General features: G+C 35.3%; 1 pseudogene; it reads right to left on the reverse strand.

Moving 5' to 3' along the window:
* Positions 1-6,967: 6,967 nt before the first annotated feature.
* On the reverse strand, positions 6,968-7,064 carry LOC122095094 (annotated as a pseudogene).
* Between the last annotated feature and the right edge of the window lie 307 nt (positions 7,065-7,371).

A 7,371-nucleotide genomic window follows, 5' to 3' on the forward strand; every position in this document is an offset into this window, starting at 1 on the left:
TTGACATGCCAAAACTAAACGAAGATGAGTTATACCAGCTTAACAGGCCCATATCAAGCATTGAAATAGATACAGCAATAAGAGACCTTCCAGCTAAGAAAAGTCCAGGACCAGATGGTTTTACAAGGCCTTCAAATCAGAGCTCACACTAATACTCCTCCAACTCATCAATGAAATTGAAAGAGAAAGTTCACTACCGAACACATTCTATGAAGCCATCATAACCCTCATCCCAAAACGAGGCAGGGACTCATCAAAGAAAGAGAACTATATACCCATTTCTTTGATGAACATTGATGCAAAACTTCTCAACAAAATTTTGGACAACCGACTTCAACAATTCACCCAAAAAATCATACACCGTGATCAAACAGGATTAATTTCAGGGATGCAAAGCTGGTTCAATATACACAAATCAATTAATATTATTCATCACATCAACAGGAGCAAGAATAAGAACCACATGGTTATCTCAATAGATGCAGAAAAAGCATTCGACAAGATCCAACACCCCTTTATGATGAAGGATTTGGAAAAATTAGGAATCCATGGAACATTCCTCAATACAATAAAGGCTGTATATGACAAACTTACAGCCAGCATTATACTTAATGCTGAAAAACTAAAGCCATTTCCTCTTAACTCAGGAACAGGACAAGGATGTCCACTCTCTCCAATTCTCTTCAATGTACTATTAGAATGCCTAGTTACAGCAATAAGACAAGATGCAGACATAAAGTGGATCCAAATAGGGAAAGAAGAAATAAAACTCTCCCTCTTTGCAGACGACATGATCTTGTATTTAAAGAATCCCAAAGATACCACTCCCAATTTACTCAAGCTGATTTGAAACTTCGGCAAAGTAACAGGATATAAAATTAACCCCCCAAAATCAATGGCTTTTCTGTATGCCAACAATGAGAAAAGTGTGGCTGAATTTAGGAAAGGAACTCTATTTGTAATAGTCCCACCAAAAATAAAATACCTAGGAATTAACTTAACCAAAGGAGTGAAGGACCTCTATGATGAAAACTTTAAAATCTTGAAAAAGGAAATCAACATAGAACTTAAAAAATGCAAAATCTCCCATGCTCCTGGATTTGAAAGATTAACATCGTGAAAATGACAATACTTCCCAAGGCTATCTACAAATTCAACGCGATACCTATCAAAATTCCAACCTCATTCTTCAAGGAAATAAAAGAGGTAATCCAAAAATTCATATGGAACAATAAAAGACCCCGAATAGCAAAAACACTCCTCAACGGAAAGAACATTGCTGGAGGAATATCAATACCAAATTTCAAACTCTAAAATAAAGCCATAGTAATCAAAACAGCTTGGAATTGGCATAAGTACAGACCTCAAGACCAATGGAATAGAATTGAAAACCCAGAAATGAACCTACAGACCTACAGCCATCTAACTTTCGATAAGGGAGCTAAAAAAATAGTATTTAACAAAGACAGCCTCTTCATTAAATGGTGCTGGCAAAATTGTTTAACTACTTGTAGAAAACTAAAGCTAAATCCTTATATATCACCCTGCACCAGAATCAACTCCAAATGGATCAAAGACCTCGAAGTCAAACCACACACTCTGAAAACATTAGAGGATGGAATAGGAGAAACCCTAGGTCTCCTTGGCTCAGGCCGAAATTTTCTGAATAGAGACCAGGAAACACAACTAATCAAAGAAAGGTTGGACAAATGGGATTGCATAAAGTTGCAGAGCTTCTGCATTGCAAAGGACATAGCAGGCAAGATCAATAGAAAGCAGACGGATTGGGAGAAGATCTTCACTAGCCATAAAACAGACAAGAATCTCATATCTAAAATATACTTGGAACTCAAAAAATTAAATCCCCCAACAACAAATCCTCAAAGAAAAAACTGGCCAATAAATAAGCAGACAAAAGACTTAAAGAGAAACTTCTGTGAAGAAGAAAGAAGGATGGCCAATAGACACATGAAGAAATGCTCCACATCCCTAGCCATAAAAGAAATGCAAATCAAAACAACATTGAGATACCACCTCACTCCAGTTAGAATAGCAAAAATCAAGAACTCTAACATCAAGAGATCAAGGGGAGGTGGACAGAAGGGAACCTTACTTCACTGATGGTGGGAATGTAAACTTGTTCAACCACTTTGGAAAGCTGTATGGAGGTTCCTCAAAAGACTTCACATAGAGCTCCCCTATGACCCAGCAATCCCACTTTTGGGCATTTACCCTAATGTTTACAAACAAGACCACACTAAAGCTACCAGCACAACTATCTTTATTGCAGCATTATTTAACATAGCTAAGATATGGAACCAACCCAGATGCCCCTCAGTAGATGAATGGATCAAGAAAATGTGGTATGTATGCACAATGGAATTCTACGCCTCCATCAGAAAAAATGACATTGCCCCATTTGTTAGGAAATGGAAAAACTTGGAAACAATATATTAAGTGAAGTAAGCTAGGCCCAAAGAAACATAGGCCCCATGGTTTTCCTTATTTGCAATATCTAGTGTATGTATGAGTCAAGCGGAAAAGGTCAGATAATGTGATGTTAGGAAAATGAACCCTTAGATATGTATTTTAATGTTTTTTTTTCTTTCATGCATGTGTTTCTAACGGATTTATAAGATTATTTCTTTGTTGCTTTGTATGTCCCTCCTCCACAGTATAACCCCTGCTTTCACTATACTTGATGTCAGTATAAATTGTGGAAGAGATGGGGAAAAAAAAGTCGTTTAAGGATACAGGTGGACCTGTTGCAACAATGAGAAGTACAAGTTGTCATGTCCAAAACGAGGTTTACAGCGTCGGTGCGGGGGGGGGGGGGTGAGAATGATTGGTATTGGGGGGCGGAGGCTGGGAAGGGATGAGAAGGGTAAACAAAGGAGGAGGCTGCAATGCTTGGTAAGAAATGTACGCATTATCCTTCCCATGTAATTGTAACCCCTCTGTACAGTATGTTCACAAATAAAATAAAATAAAATTTAAAAAAAAGAAAAAAATGTATAACCAATTTAAGAGGTCAAATACGTATTTTGTACTGACAATCATCTTACAGCAATAACTTACTAACTAATTATATAGGTATCTTCTTACCTAACATACAATAAGAGCTGAAAGCAGTCTCTTTTTCTAAATTAATATTGTAAATGCTTTGATTATGATGATTTTATTATTAGACAAATAATATGTACAGAAGGGTGGTTCCACTGAAATGACATGACAGACTCTGATAAATAAAAACATTGCAACACAGTTAGCTTTTTTCAGCCTCACCATGTCCACATTGGCAAGCAAGATTGCAACAGCACATGCACACATATACACATACACACATGTTCGCACATGTACACACACATATGCATGTATGCTAAATTCAGGGTTTATTGTACAAAAAATCCAAATAAAATATTAGTGATTAGGACAAATGATAATATGCCTTATTACAAAATAATACATAAACTATTACCACGCATGTTACATTTTACCTGCCTCTCCACATGTGACCACTTAATTTATTTTTAATTAATTAATTACCCTATTAATTAATTCATTTGTTTAGTGCTAATCCTAGTGCTTGAATTCAGGGCCTGGCTTTGTCCCAGAATTTATTTTTTGTTTCAGTTTTCTCAAGGCTAGCATTTTACTGCTTGTACCACAGCTCCATTTCTAGCTTTGGATTATTACTTTCAAATCAGAATCTAATGGACTTTTTTTTTCTTGGTCTGCTTTCAAACCACAATCCTCAGATTTCATCTTTCTTATTAACTAGTACTAAACACATAAGCCATCAGTGTGGCTTCTACTTTTTCCTCTATAGTTATCTAATGCCCATACTTATATAGTTACTTTAAAATGAGAGTATAGAAGCAAGATGTACAGTGATGATACTGTCCTGTCAGAAATTCAAGGTGGTAATGTAAATTTATTATTAAAACCATACACAAACAATACCATGATATAGTGTAAGAGAACTCACTATTGAAAATACGAGCCTTAAGAGTTTTCTAATAGATCCATTATATATTGGTACCCAACATTAGAAAAATGTATGAGGCATTGGTAAAACTTTGCATGACTACATACATTCCTTGTTTTTTTAAAGACACTTGCTTTCATCTAAAATGTAGGCCTGACTATTGTCTTCATGTGATTTTGATGATTGAAAGTGCTTAGTGAGAAAGTCAAAACGTATTAGTAGTCCTTAACTATCAATTCTCATTTTCTTCTTGGAGAATATTATGATCAAATCAATAGTTCAGAATCAGCAAGCAATACTTCACAATCATGCTTCCAGTGCAAATGGATCACCAGTAAGAAATCCTCAATACCAATTTCCACAAAGTTTTGTCACAGATACAATCTCCCTGCTTTCTCTAGTTGCTTTACTACCTTCTTATTCCTTCATTGTACAGGAAAAGTATGATTCAACTGATTTCAGTCAGATCTGTTACTAGAATTATCAAGGATTTAGTTTATTGTGTGTAATTTTGTCAAAGTTATATCTCTTTACATAGGCTACTAAAAATGTATTTACTAATTTCAAGTAAATACATAAATTCTATTTCCATCTCTTTTAAAAATAAATTTTTGTTTGCTCTGTAAATTGATCAGAGGCATGGATTTTGTGGCTAGCTAGGTCATTATACATCTGTTTCTCTCTTTCTCTCTCTCTTTCTTGGTTCTCATAGATAATATGATTGCTCCATAATTATCCTAATTTATTTTCCTTTTATATTTTTGGTTGCATCATTTCACTTTTTGCTCTGCCATTTCTCATATCATTTATATAAAAGGAATTATTTCCTATTTTCTCATTCCTAGAATAAGCTGCACATGAAGACATCACAGGTCCTCATTTTCAGTGTGTACATTTGAATATGGAGGAACATCTTTCCGTGGCTCTCCATCAATTCCCTACTCTCCAGTTAGAATAATTTCGAATAGTAAAATTGGAAAAAGAGAAAATAAATCATGATGAATAAACAGTTGCAGAAAATTCACCGGATATTTCTGAGCAGTTCAATCAATGTGAACTATTAGGGAAATACATGGACACCTCATTCCCACTGGCACTCAAAGTCTCTGGTTAGGCAATTCTTAGGAATATGGGGAACAAGATGAAAAAGTAAGGAATGGTATCAATTGTAAGAAATAAAATTGGGGAAGGATCCAAGCAATTTTCTTCATTGGGCTGCTGAAAATATTCAGCTTATTACAGTGCGGAGACTTCTTTCCCAAAAGGCCACTCATGTGAATAGTAGGGATGATGATTAGTATACCCCTCTTTGAGAAGCCTACAGTGGACACTTAGACATTATCAGTGAGTTGATGTCTCAAGCGGCACATGAAATAACTGTAGATGACTGATCACCCCTGCACAGTGCATATACATGGAATAATACCAGAGTGGCTTCTTTCTTACTTCACCATGATACAGATACCAATGCCCAGACTAAAGGACTCATTTTTTAAAAAGAAATTTTTGGTTTGGTAGTGGGACCTGAACTCTGGGCCTGGACGCTGTCCCTCAGTTCTTCAGCTCAAGGCTAGCGCTCTACCACTTGAGCCACAGCACCACTTCTGGCTTTTTTTTCCTGCTTATGTGGTGCTGAGGAATCGAACCTAGGGCCTCATGCATGCAAGCTAAGCGCTCTACCATTGAGCCATATACCCACCCCAAATATTTTTGTTTGTTTGTTTTTTGTTGTTGTTGTGGGTTTTTTTTTGTCTGTTGTGGGGCTTGAGCTCTAGGCTTGGGTGCTGTCGCTGTGCTCTTCAGCTCAAGGCGAGTGCTCTACTGTTTGAGCCACAGCGCCACTTCCCCAAACTAAAGAATTTTTGACACCTTTATATCTTGCTGCTGAGAATTGAGATAGCAAAGATACGCTGGATCACCTTCTGTTGAACCATTATATAAAACCAGGCCGGAAGAACAACATAGAAGATACTGTATTTGATATTGCCAAAAGGATAAGTATGTATCATTACCTCTATGAAGTTGTGATAGGCTTTACAAATTGTTCACTGAAGTCCTAATGGTCGGGTTAAGTTTCTTAAATTTCAAAAATGCAAGTCCATCTTTTGTGTCCCTACAAAATATTTTCACAATCCAAATAAGAGCAATATATATATTTTTTGGTCAGTCATGGGGCTTGAAATCTGGTCCTGGGAGCTATCCCTGTGCTCTTCAGCTCAAGGTTAGCGCTCTACCACTTGCGACACAGCTCCACTTCCAGTTTTCTAGTGGTTTATTTGAGATAAGTGTAACACAGACTTTCCTTCCCAGGCTGGCTTTGAACCATGATCCTCAGATCTCAGCCTCCTGTGTAGCTAGGATTATAGGCATGAGCCACCAATGCCTGGCAGCACCAATATTTTACTGTAAAAATTCATGGATTCCATGGAATTCTTCCAAGTGAATTGCCTGCCTTGGATGTCAAAATGTATTCAATATTTTTTGTATACATGTATAATAATTTCTTCAGAGTTTGTGATTTTTTAATCAGAAATAATTTTAATTTATCTGTTGAAATGAGTAGTACAGAAACTAAAATATTTCTTGTGCTTGTCTGAAAAAGTATATTTTAAAATATTCTATATTCTATGTTTGCAAAATGTTCATAATTTATTTTATTTTCTCCTAGATATACTTTGAATTCTACATTATTTTATAATATATAGGTTCATTAATGTGTCCTTTCCGATTGCATTCGATATAGAAAAAGTTTGCTTCCTTTTTTTCTAGGACTTAATATTATTTTTATTTGGGATAAAATGACAATGTTGTCTAATTTGAGAATATTTGTAAAGTTTATGCTATGTAAACCCCTTTCTGAGGTGAATATTTAATACACTGATGTCAAACTAAATTATATGAATTACGTGTATTGTTACACTTGTAATTTTGTAATCAACTTTTTAATAACTGTTTTTCATTTCTTAAATCTGAAGAATGAAAAATATGGAATACTTCTCAAATTTTCATATTATCCTTGTGCAAGTGCCATGTTAATCTCTGTATTTTAATTTGAGTATACGTGCTGCTAAAGCGTGTAGTATCCTCTAAATTTAATTAGTTAATCATGCAATCTTTATACAGGTTTATATCTATGGGTGCCTACTTGTAACAAGGAAACTTTATTGTTCCTAAAAATGCTATCAATCTTATTTCCCTAAAATTCTGTGAAAAGTGGAAAATTTATATTTATCAGTCGATTGCTCACATTTGCAAAATTTTTTTGTCAATGACTATCTTAATTGTTTTTATTTGGAATTTGATCATACTCTCAATTATTTATAGATAGGTCCAAAGGTCATGGCTTTTTCAAGTACTTATTTATTCAACTGAATTAGCTTTGC

The sequence above is a fragment of the Dipodomys spectabilis genome, unplaced genomic scaffold (genome assembly GCF_019054845.1).
Source record: "Dipodomys spectabilis isolate Male_0828 unplaced genomic scaffold, ASM1905484v1 ptg000334l, whole genome shotgun sequence".
In the NCBI taxonomy this organism is placed as follows: Eukaryota; Metazoa; Chordata; class Mammalia; order Rodentia; family Heteromyidae; genus Dipodomys; species Dipodomys spectabilis.